Source organism: Felis catus, chromosome F2 (assembly GCF_018350175.1).
Source record: "Felis catus isolate Fca126 chromosome F2, F.catus_Fca126_mat1.0, whole genome shotgun sequence".
NCBI lineage: Eukaryota > Metazoa > Chordata > Mammalia > Carnivora > Felidae > Felis > Felis catus.
Genome location: NC_058385.1, coordinates 5655109 through 5671403, shown reverse-complemented (window position 1 = coordinate 5671403; position 16295 = coordinate 5655109).

The following is a 16295-nucleotide window of genomic DNA, read 5'->3' as shown; positions in this document are numbered from 1 at the left end:
GTAAGGCTGTCAATAAAAAGAAAGCTACACGCAAGTTGATAATTCGAGTGGCAACAATATTACAAAGGTGTGATGCGGGTAAGGACAGGTGCTTTATTCTTCTTGGAAAATAAGGGTTTGGGAGGAGATGCACAGACGCCTTCATTTCGGTGGGGAGGAGAGAACTCTGCAAGCACCTTGAGTAAAGCTTGCCGGGCAGAAGGAGCAGCTCGCAAAAAGGCGGAGGCAAGAGCAGGTTGGGTTCGGTGGGGACAAGAAGCGCTCACGGCTGGCATCCAGCCCGGGGGAGACCACTGACCGCACTTGGCCCGGGAAAAGACGGGGCACGTGATGCCTGTGCAGTCCTTTCCCTCATCACAAACCAACCGAGGGAGCCCAGTGTCTTCGAGCCTCTCCTCGGTGCCCCTGAACCATGGGACCTAAGCGTGGGGACCCGCCACCTCCCTCCCCTCTGACCGCGCCCTCGAGGGCAGGTTCCGTTGAACACACCGGGCTTTGGAGAAGTTACCCGAACATCGCACGGCCTCAGAAGCACCACGAGTCACTTCAGGACCGGTGCCCCAGGCTCCTGGATTAGGGCCACCAAAGGTGCAACCCCTTATCAGGAGAGAGAAACAAGGTGTCAGCCGGCTGGCAGGCAGGTGCCTTGGGACACCCCAGATCCCCAAAGGCTCTCTTGATCTTTGACCCATGAGCCTTCTGTGTACATGTATGTGCATGTAGGGCACATTTCCAAATTGCTCACAGTTTCAAAAGTAACCTAACGAATCGTCACTCAACCCTAGTTAGATGATTTTGGTGAAAATCCGTGGGTTTTCACTAACGGGTGGGAATCGCTGCCCTTCTGGCCTTTGGCTGCTGGTTGATAGGGAGTTAGTGGCTTTATTAGGGGAGCACCTCCCTTAGTTAGCCTTGCTTGCATGCCACGCTGGGTTAGATCCTGCGAAGAAAACAAGGACTGAGCTCAGAGGAAAAGAGATCCCGCCTGCTGGAAATAGTTTTTGACATAAAAGTAAATTTCGGTTAAAGACATGGAGAAGGCTCTTCCCAAACAGAAAGGGATTACTGCTCTGTCAGAAGTCCTTTCAAGCTTAGTTGATGACGGTGTGGTTGTCTGGGAGAGGATCGGAACGTCCAACGATTATTGGGCTTTTCGAAGTAAAGCTCTTCCTGGAGGAAATGTAAGTAGGAGGTTCTGGAATCTCAGTTATCCGAGAGACATGGTAAGCACCCAGACCTACCAAACAGCATCCGGAAACTAACATGAGTTGGCAGGAGCCAACCATGCTAGAAAAAGAGCTTTTTTTTTCTTTTTAACTTTGAGACCAAAGGGAATAGCTAAGGGCAGCAGTAGAAAAATACAAAGAATTGAAAAAACTATTGAAAAAAAAAATTTAAGGGGCGCCTGGGTGGCACAGTCGGTTAAGCGTCCGACTTCAGCCAGGTCACAATCTCGCGGTCCGTGAGTTCGAGCCCCGCGTCGGGCTCTGGGCGGATGGCTCGGAGCCTGGAGCCTGTTTCCAATTCTGTGTCTCCCTTTCTCTCTGCCCCTCCCCCATTCATGCTCTGTCTCTTTCTGTCCCAAAAATAAATAAACGTTGAAAAAAAAAGAAAAAGAAAAATACAAAGATTGTGACCCGGAAGTCAGAGAGGAAACACACCAAGACAATAAAGTAGCCAAAGAAGCTGTTAACAGATGGAGCGATCGCATATTTGCAAAACTCTTGGGCCAAAAGAGAATTTGGATTTGAAAAAAATAAATATTGACAACAAAATTTTGGGATTCGAGGGTACTCTGACGAAAAGGGTTGAAATATTCGATGTTGGTGAAGGCGCTTGTATGTATATTTTTATATCACCCAATTAAGTGTACTCAATTGTCATTTACCTAAAACTGTGTTTATCATTTTGCTAATTTTAAATAAAGTAAAAAGCGTAAAACAAAAAAATCTCTCCTCCTCGCCTCCTACTTCATAGCGCTGTCTTTTATTATTTCTTTCATATTGTCTTAGCTTTCGGGTCTCGCTTTACCTGTGTGGCCCCATCCTGTACCAACCCACACCCTTTCCAGGCGTTCTCCCCTTTGCGGAGGACTGTGTTTGTACGAACAACATGGCACACACTGGGTGTGTGCCGAGGGAGACTTGTCTGCTCTGGCTAAAGTGCTCTCCTCAGCTCATCGTCTAACGGGACTCCAGCCCCAAGTGGTCTGAACATCAGACGGTATGTGTTCTGTTAAGATATTTGGACGGGAGCATAGAGGCCACCAAGACCTACAGACACAGCACTCTGGGAACCAGATGAATAGATCCAAAGGGACCAAAGCCAGAGGCTCAATGTCGAGCTTGTCTTCAAACTAGTTTTTATAGGAAAGAGCAACTCATATTCATCTAAGGTAATAGGAATTATTATGAGATATTTGAATGGCGAACGTCAATCTTTTTTTCCTAACCAGGTATTGTCAGAGTGCAGAGACAGAAAGAGATTTAAGATCACCCCCAGGTAATCACCTGCCCCCCCAGCTTTGTGGGATGCTCTTAGTTGAGAGAAGGAACAGAGGGAAAAAGAGCAGTTCAGAAGATATGTGCACTTAATTTTAGGCCAGGTGCATTTGAGGTGTCTGTAAAATTTTGTCAAAACCATACATCGTAGAAACAAGCAAATTATTTTCAATTTGAGCAATATTCTTAGGCAGCTGTGTACCATTACAGCACTGAGCCTTTAAAAACTGTATTAATCATCGTAAAGTTTGGTTTTAAACTGTTAGCTAAGATGGGTACAAGCAGTAGTATTAAATGTTAATACAATACCTATTTTTGCTTAAAATAATAAATGGTAACTGTCATTGGGAAAATCATTAGCAATTTATTTTTTAAAACTAAAGCTATTATCAAATATTAGCAGTGAAGGAAAACACATCTAGCATTCATGCTGTTGACTTTTTTCCACTTAATATTAAACATCAAAAGGCAATTAATTTTCTAAAAATTTACTTTATTATGGTTTATGAAAGGAAAAGCAAAATGCTCTATGTAGCCTGAAACACCATGAGTAAGATGCCAGCAATCTCTGGAGACCACATATGCTTCTTCACCGTGAACAGTGATACTAAAATGTGTGCAAACATTTTCTAGAGGAAAAAAGAACCAACTTATAAATAATAGCATTGAAAGTTTTCTTGAATGAAATTTTAGGAAAAATAACTCAAAATATTTTCAACTACAACTACGAAGATCTGAAGGTTATATGGCCAGTATTTTACCAGCCAGGGAAGAAACACGTCACTAAAATTTTTCTACTTGACTTTGAAAAAAAAAAAAACAACCCACTATTGAAAGAATACACAGGTGGAAAGTGAGTAAAAACACGCACACAATTACAATATGTGAAGAACTCACTAAGGGTTCTGCTCTGCGCTTTATGCACAATTATAAAATTTATGCCTCAAAACAACGTATGAGAGGTCTTATTGGTTTTGTTTTACAAATCAATAAACTTTGTCCCAAGGGAGGGCCGTTACCTACCCTGAGTTACACCGGCGGGATTTTCAGCAGGTTTATAGGACCCCGGCTTGCTTTCATGTGTCCACTGAACAAACATTTCAGTGTCTGCCGAGCGACGGGAACTGCACGAGGCAGCGGATATGGAACAGTGGAAAAACTGGCAAAAAATATATACCTCAGTGGAGCCTGCATCCTAGGGGGAGAACAGCCCATAAACACAAAAATAAGTAAAACAATATGCTATTAGAAGAGAAATGTTGGGCTGTGGGGGGCAACTGGGTGGCTCAGTCAGTTAAGAGTCTGACTCCATTTCAGTTCAGGTCACCATCTCACGGTTCTTGGGATCGAGCCCCACGTCAGCTCCACACTGACAGGACAGAGCCTACTTGGGATTCTTTCCCCTCTCTCTCTGCCCCTCCCCCTGCTCTCTCTCTCTCTCTCTTTCTTTCATAAATCTGCTTATTTATTTATTTTAAGAGAAATAATAAATAAACGTTTTCTTTATTTTGAGAAAATAAATAAGCATACTTGTTTATTTTGAGAGAAAGAGCACATGTACGAGTGCCCACGAGTGGGGGAGGGGCAGAGAGCGAGGGAAAGAGAGAGTCCCAAGCAGGCTCTGCACCATCAGCGTGGAGCCTGACCTGGGGCTCAGTCCCACAAACTGTGAGATCCTGACTCGAGCTGAAATCAAGAGTCAGGCATTTAGCCGACTGAGCCGCCCAGGGGCCCCAATAAATAAACATTATTTTTAATGTTTACTTATTTTTGAGAGAGAGAGACAGAGCGTGAATTGGAGAGGGGCAAAGAGAAAGGGAGACACAGAGTCCAGAGCAGGCTCCAGGCTCTGAGCTGTCAGCCCAGGGCCCCACGCGGGGCTCGAACTCACGAACCGTGAGATCATGACCTGAGTTGAAGTCTGACATTTAACTGACTGAGACACCCAGACGCCCCTAAAAAACATTTTTTTAAAAAAGAAGATAAATACTTGGGAGAAAAAATAAAGTGAAGAAGCAGAACAGCCAGTGCCACAGGTCGGACGGGCTGAGGCTTTAAAAGGGACAGTATGGGAAGGCTTCATCATGAAGGTGACAACTGAACAAAGACTTAGAAACGCTGATTGAGAACAGGTGTCATGGGGCCATGTGGGGGAGGAGCAACGCAGGTAGCAGAATGGGAACATCACCATGACACTGAGGTGAAACGTGTTCAGTGGTCAAGGAGCACCAAAGTGGCCAGGAGAAGGAAGGTAGCAACAGTGAAGACAGAGAAGCTTCTGCCCGGAGGTCGTTTGATGTTGGAGGGTTTGAGCAGGGGGACGACACGCCCAGAATTCAGCTATGAAGTGACACTCTAGTTGACAATACGCTGGGGAGAGAGAATGGGGAAAGAGAGCACGCAGGCAGAAGAGTTAAGTGTCCATTAAAATGGTTTGAGGAAGAGGACAGCGGTGGCTTAGACCAGGGCATAGGAGTGGAGGAGTGACAAGTGTCAGTGGATATTTTGAAGGTAGAGCCAAGAGAATTTTCCTGATGACTGAATTTGAAGTGTGAGAGCAAAAGGGAAAGAATCACGGATAACTTGGAATTTGGAGCCAAGCCAATTGGAAGATCCAGTTGCCAGATGCAGGAGAGTTTGGAGAATCAAGAGTGCGATTTGGACAGATTTTGAAGATTTCACCTAGAACACTGGATACATGATCAGATATTGGAGGACGGGACTGAGCTGAAGGTAAATATTTGGGAATAGATACTGTAGAGCTGATATCTAATGCCATGAACCTGGGTGTGATACAGATGAGGTCTAAAGAGGAGGGTCAAGATTCTGGAGGAGCACAAGATTCTGGAGGAAACCCAAGTAAAGACAAAGCTTCAAGGATCAGAAGTAACGAGTTGCATCCGTGTCCTCTGCTAGAGCAGGTGGGAACAGGAAAAGGCCACTGGTTTCACATATTGCGGTTTTGGGGGCTTGTGAATAAAGCAGGCTCCGGGCAGGGGTGGAAATAAACACTTTCAAGTGGTTTAAGAGACAATGGCAAAAAAAGGGACTGGAACAAACACAGATGCAAAAACCCTCAACAAAATATTAGCAAATCCAATCCAACAATATACAAAAAGAATTGTACGCCATTACCAAATGAGATTTATTCCAGGTATGCAAGATTGGTTCAACACTTGAAAACCAATGTAATAATAGAATACATCACATCGACGTGTTGAACATGCAAAATAACGTGATTATCATATCAACAGATGCAGAAAAAGCATTTGACAAAATCTTACCCCATTCACGATAAAAGTTCTCAGTAAACTATGGACAGAGGGGGATCTTCTTCAACTTGATAAGGGATATCTACCAAAAACCTACAGCTAGCATCATAATTAATGGTAAGAAACTCAATGCTTTCCCACTACAATCAGGAACGATGAAAGGATGTCTCCTTCCAACACAAACTGAAGTTCTAGCTAATGTAACAAGACAAGAAAAGGAAATAAAAAGGACACAATTTGGAAGGAAGCAAAGGAATTGAGGATGGTAAGGAGGTAACTCTTGGATGGCAGCTGGAGAAGAGGTGGCCTCAAGAGAAGTTTATTTGTGTTTTAAAGATGAGGGGAGTAACTAAGTATGAAAAGAAACATTGATGCTACAGAGAAGAGAATTGCTGAAGAAACGCCCCTAATCAAGCCACCAAAGTGTTAAGAACCATGTGTGTATGGCAATTTTGTCATCACTGGCTGTCTTTTAAACATGAGCCTCTGTAAGGATCTCTCTCTCTTTCTCTCTCTCTCTCTCCCTCTCTCTTTCTCTCTGTATTTCTTTCTTACTTTCACTTTTTTTTTCTTTTTGGACATATCTCTAGTATTTTTTTAAACCCAAGACAGAAGTAAATTTGGAAATTATGTCTTCTATAAGTATACTAACAATGACAATTTTATGATGGGTATCTTGGTAATCCTATGCAAGTCTCTTTAAAAATATCTTATGCAAAACTGGGGAAAAAATGTTATAATTGCCTTTAGTGTATAACATACATGAAAAAACTTTAATTTTATTCAACTAGCAGAACCACTTTCACACTATACTTTATTTTTTGTTTTAATTTTTTTAATGTTTATTTATTTTTGAGACAATGCGAGAGACAGAGTGCAAGCAGGGGAGGGGCAGAGAAAGAGGGAGACACAGAATCAGAAACAGGCTCCAGGCTCAGAGCGGTCAGCCCAGAGCCCGACATGGGGCTCGAACTCACGAACCGTGAGATCGTGACCTGAGCCGAAGTCAGATGCTTAACCGACTGAGCCACTCAGGCGCCCCATTTTCACACTATACTTTACAAATCTTTCTCCATCAATCCAACCTCTGCCACACCTGTATCTCTAACCCATCTCTAGCTTCAGATTTTTTTTTTTTAATTTTATTTCCAAGAATGTGGCATGAATTACACGGACGTGCACTGTTTATTGCTACCCATGTGTGACAACTGAACCAGATTACAAAGCACTATTTTCTGTTTCTTTTGTTTACATCATAGAATGAAGCCTGTTAATCAATAATATTATCTGGAATCATATTTCTGATAATATATTGATATAAGTCTATATTGGTACAATATATATAAATACACACACACACACTAAAATATTTTTCATTAACAAGAGGAAATAGATCAAAATAGATATAATCACATAGATACAAATCATAGAATCTTGTAAAGAGCTTATCTTTATCTTTTAAATAACTCCTTCCCTCCCATTAAATCGTTACCCAATCTACTAAAGAGCACAAAATTGACTGACTGAGGGTCTACCTCCCCGCCCTATCAGATACAATTAGAAAACGTTTTAAAACAGAGGCAGAACCAAGGAGGGAAAGCAGTAAGCCCTGGGTAACCTCTACACTGAATAATTAATAACCACTAAAAAGCAACTGTGTTTGGAGAAAGCTAGCGTTCAGATCCCAAGGCCTGTATTTCTTTATTGACTTTGCCAGTGGCTCGCTGTCTGAACGTTGACAGGCGACCAGCCTGTCTAGGCCTCCGTTTCTTCACATATATAACCAGGGGATCAAAATAGAACTTCTGATTCTAAAACTTCATAATTCTATACCGGCATTATTGCCATTCGGAGCAATGTTTGAGGTTATACATGAGTGAACTCCGGTTTTGTATACATATTTTAAACTCAGGGTAGCATTTTTATATTCAAATTTGACATTACTGAAAGCTTTATTTCCCATGACCTTATTCTCTATGCAAATGGACTGACTCATGGATGTATTGGACTGATGTGACACTTTTGGGTTCCTCTGTGCAGGGGAGGCTCGAATATTTACACCTTTTCCTTCCTCCCCAGAACCAGTAAGCTCGGAAGATTTAGTAATAACAAGAGACCATTTTCACACAACAATCATGAGAATGGAAATAGTGACATTGTCCCCAGGGGACCTCCAGGGGCTGTAGCATAAACAAAAGGCTTAGTCTGCCTTTCCAGCAAAGGGATCCTAAATATAATATCTCAGGTTTTGTCTATTGGTATAGCAGACTGGAAAGAAAATCAAATCAAAATGAAACACAAAACTCATTACAGGTGAAAGGCAAGGCTGAGACGAAGGCATTTCTGAAATAAGTAACAAAACGCAGGTGCATGGTTTATAAACATTTACTTTTCTCAGGAGATAGAATCAAGACCACAACAGATAACAAAAATGCAAATCGGCACGCTAGGCCAGTAAACATCTGAAGAAAGAACAATATTTGTTTTCAGGTTCTCATGAGCTGCCGGAAAATGTTAGCAAAAATAGCAAACTTCTTCTTGGCCCAGCACTTTTAAAAACAGCCCACTTTTTTTTTTTTTAATTTTTTTTTTCAACGTTTATTTATTTTTGGGACAGAGAGAGATAGAGCATGAACGGGGGAGGGGCAGAGAGAGAGGGAGACACAGAATCGGAAACAGGCTCCAGGCTCTGAGCCATCAGCTCAGAGCCCAACGCGGGGCTCAAACTCACGGACCGCGAGATCGTGACCTGGCTGAAGTCGGACGCTTCACCGACTGCGCCACCCAGGTGCCCCAAAACAGCCCACTTTTAAAAATGCCCGCTCCTCGCGAGGGACCCGTAAAGGGTTTGACTCCATCGTGAACAAAATGGGAATGGGTGAATGGGTTTCAATCATCATGACCGACGTCAACTAACACACACATTATCCTCTGTAGATGAGCAGTTAAAACTCCTAATGTATTCATGCCATTTTTTAAGTTATAAAAAACATTACGAGCATTACCTTGTTGCATCGTTCATTCATTTCAATCATGTTTGTATGAGTACTGTATTGCTGTGTTCCGGCCCTTTACGAGACACCAGGGAATCAGTAATGAGTGACATGAGAAGTGCCATTATCCTCGCAGAGCTGACACTTGACAAATTCTCAAACCAGTTTTCTGAGTTTGGCAGAGTAAGTGGTCTTGTCTGTGGTTTACAGAGGAAGAAACTGGTAAGCAGCAGAGTCCGGACCTAAACTCAGGCCTTCAATTCCAAGGTCCAAACGACTTACGCTAGATTCTTCTTGATGTAAAAGGCAGACCAGAGGCTGAAACAGCATGACCGATGAGAGCCACGAAACAGATATTACATGATATATTTGCAGTGTGATTTTAATGACAATGCCTCATCGACAGCCAAGGCTGAGTTTAGGCTCCCAGTAAACGCTGATGAATAAAAAAGACATGAAGTAAGGTGTTCACTTCAGGGGAAACTGGGAAAGGGTATACGGGAATCCTCTGTGCTATCTTTGCAACTTTTCTGTAAATCTGAAAATATTCCAAAATAAAAAAGTTTAATTTTAAGAAGGGCATAAGAGGGTGCCTGAGTGGCTCAGTCAGTTGAGCGTCGGACTCCTGACTTTCAGCTTAGGTCACGATCCAGGGTCGTGGGATCGAGCTCCACGTCAAGCTCCATGCTGAGCGTGCAGCCTGCTTAAGATTCTCTCCTGGGACTCTTAAATACAGAGAACAAGCTGAGGGTTGATGGGGGTGAAGGGCGGGGCACAGGCAAAATGGGTGATGGGCATTGAGGGGAGCACTTGTCGGGATGAGCACCGGCTGTTTTATGTAAGTGATGAACCAAAGGAATCTACGGCTGAAGCCAAGAACACATTGTACATATTGTATGTTAGCTAACCTGACAATAAATTTTTAAAAAAGAAACAGAAAAAAGATTCTGTAGAATCTTTTAGAAGCTTTTAGAATCTTTGTAGAATCTTAGTAGACCGGTGCCTCGGTCTACTAAGTGTCCCACTCTTGATTTTGGCTCAGGTCACAGTCTCTTGGTTCATGAGATCCAGCCCATGCCTGCACGGAGAGTGCACAGAGCCTGCCAGGGATTCTCTATCTCCCTCTGTCTCTCTGCCCCTCCCTCCCTTACACATGTGCACGCGTGCACTGTCTCTCTCTCTTGCTGTCTCTCAAAATAAATTTTTAAAAAAAGGTTCTTTCTCTCCCTCTGCCCCTCTCCCTGGCTCACACGCTCTCTCTCTCTAAAATAAAATAAAAAAAAAATTACAAGTTAAAAAAAAATAAAACAAAAGACAAGAAATAGCAAGTCTTGGAGGGGTTGTGGTGAAAAGGGAACCCTCATGCATTGTTGGTGGGAATGTAAATTGGTACGGCCACTATGGAAAACAGCAGGCAGTTTCCTCGAAGATCAGAAATACAAGTACCGTATGATCCAACTATTTCACTTTTGGATATTTATCTGAAGAAAATGGACTCTAATTTGAAAAGGTATATGCACCCACCATGTTTATGGATATGTATGATATGTTTATGTTTATGTATATGCACCCGCGATGTCTATGTTATTGACAATAGCCGTGATGTGGAAACAACCTAAGTGCTCGTCGATAGATGAATGGATAACGAGTGATGTACATACACAGTGGGAACCTACTCAGCCATAAAAAAGGAAGGAAATCTGGCCATTTGTGACAACATGGATGAACCTCGAGGACATTATGCTAAGTGAGATAGGGTGGACAGAGAAAGACAAATCTATGATACCACCGAAATGTGAAATCTAAAAACAAAAAGAAAACTCATGGATACAGTAAACGAACTGGTGTTGTCACAAAGGAAGAGAGATGGGGGTGTGGAAAGGGTGAAGGGGGTCAAGTGTATGGTGACCTATGGTAAGTAGATGTACTGTGGTGATTATTTGGTAGTACAGTAAAACCTTGGATTGCAAGTAACTGGTTCTGTGAGTGTTCTGCAAGATGCGCAAACATTTCTAATCATTTTTAACTTGATAAACGAGCCATGTCTTGCAATATGAATAGTACGTGACGACGAATGTCACGTGATCACCACTGACCCAGTGGTTCTTTTCTCTCTCTCTCTCTCTCTCTCTCTCTCTCTCTTTCTCTCTCTACGGGATTGTGAGTGATCATCTCCCACGCCCGGATGCTCAGTCTCAGGCCGTGGTGTTTGGCAGAAATCAGTGATTTTTCACAACGTTGGAAAGTGCTCACAAATGGCCCTAGTGTGTTTTCTGTCACTTCAAAGTATCTATGGTTCCTTTGCTTTTCCATAGCAGAGTAAGCTTTGCTTCATTCTCAGTCAGGTTGCCTACAGATATAGACCCTTTCCTCTGCTGCCTTATTGCCTGTTGCATTAAAGACAATGACAAGAGTGTATTAATACTGTGCTGTAGTCTGTATCCATGTGAGTGTATACAATGGCCCCCATGCAGAAAGAGATTCCACTGAGCCAATAGGGAGCAGTGATTCCACTAGTCATAGTGAAAGTCATCCTATATAATAACCCTCCTCTCTTGCCTCCCTTACACCAGCCATGAAGGTTTTCAAAGGCAAATACATCTTTTTTGCAAATGATGGGTAAGTCAGCTTTTTCCCAATGAAAGAGCCCTCAGCCCAATCAGGTTCATCCTAACAGAGCAGGAATGCAAGATCAAAAACAACAAAGTCAGGTTAAGGAGGGGGTGGTAAGCCATGGAAGGCACAGAGGGTCTGAGGGGGGGAGGCCCATGAAACTGACCGTAGTAAAAAAATACTATAGATGCATATCAGCACACTCCCAAACACATCTCCTCAGGCCAACCCCATTGTCAAGATTACCACCCCCTCCACCTACCCAGCAGGTTGGCCCCCTGCTGGGCCCAGCACTGGGAGCCCAGCACAGTGCCTCTTCCCTCAGGTACACGATAACCAAGTCTTGAGAGAATGCCCTGTGGTTCCCTCACCCTGTGATGAGTTGGGAAAGCACAAGCCTAAGTGATGTGCAGCCCCCCGCTTTGGAGACTCCAGCCCGCTGGGTGGGGGACCAGTCAGCACCATTTTCCCAGGCCCCCACCCCTTCCCATCGCACCTGCCAACACCAGGTGGCTGATTAGCTAAACTGATAAATAATATTCCCATTTCCAGTAACAGAGTAAAGAAAAAAAAAAATGTTTGCATTCACTCATACTTTGCCATTTTTAAACTTACTCTCAATGACTTAAAGATGTAATTCACAGGCAAATTTATGAGAGAGGGAAATATTAGGAGCACAAAGGTGTTTCCTGGTCCCTAAATTCACTCCGCATAGGATTTGACTGTTTTAGAGCCAATAAAGCCATGCTGGTTCATGTCACGGTGAATCTAACGTTTTTGGGTAATTTCTCACAAAGGACTCAGAATGAAAGGAGACTAAGTATACCCAATGTGTATATTCATTGAAAATAAACATTTTAATATCTAAAAAATTCTACAGAGCTTCATCTTCCAAAACTGATAATGAAAATGAGCTCAAAGTCCCAGTATGGAATGCAGTTCCTTAAATCAAGACACCTTGATTTTAGCCCAGCATTTAAATCTCTGGTCTACAGAAGTGTGAGATAAACTTGTGTTCTCTTGAACCACCAAATTTGTGGTGTGTTACACATCAATAGAAAAACTCATGCAACAGTCAGACAATATCTAACTGTTTACAGAGGAATTTCCTGACACAAAAATAGAGTAGACTGCCCTCTACATAATATGACTCTGAGCTTCTCCAAGGACCATGCTGAAAATGCCTATACCTTCTCATCTGAAATTGTACTCATTTAGCCCAAGTAAAAATGTTCAACTGTTATCAGTAATTTATATACAAGTATGAATGAGCACTGATTGCCTTCAGTTAGAAGACTCTGATAGAACATGGATAGAAGAGGGATGGATAAAATAATGTAACTACTGTGGTTGGGTCAGGTAATAAGTGGTTGGGGTTCTCTGGAAAAACAGAACCAATAGTATATAAAAAATATTATTATAAAGCATTGGCTCAGGTGAGAGGTCGAGAGGTCCTACCATCTGTCATCTGCAAGATGGAGACCCAGGAAAGCCATTGGTGTAAATATTCCAGTCCAAGTGCAGGTGAAATGAGATGTCCTGGTTCACTCGGTGGGGGGGGGGGGGGGGGGGGGCCGGGAAGGGATGAGTTCCTTCTTCTTCCACTTTTTGTTCTTCAGCCCTTCAAGAGATTGGATGAGACCCACCCACAATTTAAAGGATAATCTACTAAACCAAGAGTTGAAACGCTAATCTCAGCTAGAAATATTCTCACAGACACACATAGAAATCATGTTTAATTTGGACACCCCATAACCAGCCAAGCTGACATAGAAAATTAACCATCATGGAGACAGTGTGGAAGGATCTCTGGCACAAAAACCATCTTTTTCACAATTTGATCAAGCGTTAGTTTTAGCGATCAGCCTATTGTGACCAAAGAATGGCAAATGACTCAATGTAACTAACATCAGGGGGTCTTCTACCATATCTATAAAACCTCTGGAAAACATCTGGTAATATTCTCCACTTTTCTTATTGGTTTTTAAGTAAAAAGATGATTTAGATAAAAAGTAGCATGTTTCAAAAGGCATATTATCCTTATTGAAATGTTGTTTTCTACAATTTTTATGAAGAAATAAATATTTGGATTTGCTACTTCGAGGAAAAAACATGAGTCTTAGGCAAGTTATTTAATGTCTCTAGGCCTCAGTCAGCAAAATGAAAAGGCGACCTATGGAAATATTTGCAAATCATAAATCTGAAAAGGGGTTAATATCCAAAATACATAAAGAACTCATACAACTCAAGAGCAAAAACGAAAACAAAAACAAAACAAAACAAAATCCCACATAATCCCATTAAAAATTGGGCAGAGGAACTGAATAGACACTTTTGCAAAGATAGTATGCAGGTGGCCAACAGGTACATGAAAAGGTGCTCAACATCACTAGTCATCAGGGAAATGCAAATCAAGATCACAATGAGGTATCACGTCACATCTGTTAGAATGGATATGATCAAAAAGACAAGCAATGACAATTGGGTGTAGATGTGGAGAGAAGGGAATGCTTGTGTACTGTTGGTGGAAATGGCAACTGGTACAATCATTGTGGGAAACAGTATGGGGTTTCCTCAAAAAATTAAAAATAGAACTACTACATGATTCAGCAATTCCAGTTCAAGGTATTTATCCAAATGCAATGAAAACACTAATTTGAAAATGTATCTGCACCCCGAGTTTTTTTTACACAATTATCTATAATAGTCCAAGACATGGAAACATCCTAAGTGTCCATCCATAGATGGATGAGATGTATTGTATATATACAATGAAATATTACTCAGCTGTAAAAAAAAAAAAAAATGAAAATTCTGCCATTTGTGACAACGTGGGTGGACCTCAAGGGCATCATACTAAGTGTAATAAGTAAGGGGAAGACAAATACTTTATGGATATGCAGACTCAAATAAATAAATAAGTAAATAGACAAACAGACCAAATTAAGAAATCGTAAGTTCACAGATACAGAGAGCAGACTGGACAGATTGATCGTTCACAAAGGCAGAGGTGATCAAAAGGTACAAACTCCCAGTTATAAGATAAATAAGTCCTGAGGATGTAATGTACAGCATGGTAACTATAATTAACAATACTATATTATGTATTTGGAAAGTTGCTCAGGGTAGAGCCTGATGCAGGGCTAGGTCCCATGATCCTGGGATCATGACCTAAGCCAAAATCAAGAGTGGGACACTCAACCAACTGAGCCACCCTGGCACCCCTAAACTGCTGTTTGCTCCTCTTACTCTCATAAACCAAGATGTGATGGACACCCTTGTGGTTTTCCCATTATTTTCTATGGTTAAATTTCTAGACTTGAATTTACCCTAGGTCAAAGGACGTTTACTTTTAACATTTTGATGCATGTTGCCAAATTGTTCTCTGGAAAGTTTGTACCAATTTTCACTATCGCCGTCAGTATATGAGCTAGCCCGTCTAACCAACTCTGATGCTAAATAAAATAACACAAAGTCCCACATTGAGATAGTAACATCTATGATCTCTCTCTCTCTGTGTCTCTCTCTTATGCATATATACATGAGCACTAGTCCTTCTCAGATAATTTATCTTATCATTTTTTTGTATAAACATATATATAGATAGATAACATTTTGGCTAAAAAGAATTTTCAAATGAAGAAACATGTACAGAATGCTCCATATCTCATCAAAATATATGCATAGAGCAAAGTATGGAAAAACATCCCCCAAGATATTACTAATGATTATTTTTTTTTTAGAGAGAGAGAGAGCACACATGTGCAAGCGGGGGATGGGCAGAGGGAGAGGAAGAGAGAGAATCTTAAGTGGCTCCACAGCCGCATGGCGCCTGACGCGGCACTTGGCACTGGGTTCCATCTCCCGACGGTGAGATCATGACCTGAGCTGAAATCAAGTGTTGGATGCTTAACCCACTGAGCCACCCAGGTCCCCCTAAGGAACGATTAGATAGCGGCCGCCTTCAGGGTGATTTGCGGTTTCGTCTTCACAATTTTTAGTTTCCAAATTTTTAACAGTTCATTATAATGACGCCCTATTGTATAGAAAGAAATGCGCACCATTAAAGAAAAACACTCGGTGATCAATTTTCCATTGAAAGGAATTCTATCCTTTAAAGGAAAACCTCTTTTCCAGTTCTTCCTGGGGGAACCTACCCAAGTGCAAGGAGGTGCTAGTGACCACATGAGTCAACAGGAAGTCTTCGCTCCGTAAGCACAAGGTGCGGGGCTGCAGAACGAGCATGCGCACTGAAAGCATCCAAAGCAACCAGCCATCAGAGGGGAAGAGTAAGATCGGGCTGTGACTTTTACGAGTGTTTGTCAAAATACCGCATACTGCCTTACCGCCAGTTATAGATGCAAAAGTGAAAAGGAGCCAAATAAATATTCATTCACTGTAATTTAAACATGAGGAAGATTGGGAAGCAAATCACTTTATATCTCGGGGAAAAACAACTTCAGTTTGAACGCCGTTTGCCTTCTTTTTCTCCTATGACTTACAATATGAGGTAAACATCTTTTTGATGTCATTCTATCTTGATGTCTTTGATGTTTTCCCTTCTAAGCGGATTGACTTCTGCTATTTTACCCTTTGTGCTGTTGATGCCATGAAACGTCGTCAAGAATTCCTTTAATGTGAAGTTTTTACCAGCATCACTTCCTCTGGGTCCCTGTCGTCCTTCCGCCACACCACGTTGCGCATTAATGTCGTCGATAAGTTCCCCTCACTACGTTCCTTGGCTGCACACCTCGGTTCTCTCCTTTGGGGACAGTGTTAACATCCCCACGGTCGGGCATACAGTCTGTAATTCCATTTAGGTTCGATCCAAATTTCACTTCCAAGATTAGCGATTGTTGTGTCTTGGGTGCACATTCATCTTTCTTGGCCAATTTCCTTCCTTGAGTATCTATTTT